Below are 412 nucleotides of genomic sequence, written 5' to 3' on the forward strand. Positions count from 1 at the left end.
AAAAAACAAAAAAACAAAAAAAACAAAAAAACAAAAAACAAAAAACAAAACGAAATAAAACAAAAAAACAAAAACAAAAACAAAACAAAACAAAAACAAAAAACAAAAAAACAAAAACAAAAAAACAAAAACAAAAACAAAAACAAAAAAACAAAAAAGCTTACTATTATTTATATTTTGTATTCGTTTAACAAACAAAACAAAAAAACAAAAAAAACAAAAAAACAAAAAACAAAAAACAAAACGAAATAAAACAAAAAAACAAAAACAAAAACAAAACAAAACAAAAACAAAAAACAAAAAAACAAAAACAAAAAAACAAAAAAACAAAAAAACAAAAAAAAAAAAACAAAAAAGCTTACTATTATTTATATTTTGTATTCGTTTAACAAACAAAACAAAAAAACAAAAA

This window comes from Eimeria mitis, genomic scaffold, assembly GCF_000499745.2.
Source record: "Eimeria mitis Houghton genomic scaffold, Emh_scaff623, whole genome shotgun sequence".
In the NCBI taxonomy this organism is placed as follows: Eukaryota; Apicomplexa; class Conoidasida; order Eucoccidiorida; family Eimeriidae; genus Eimeria; species Eimeria mitis.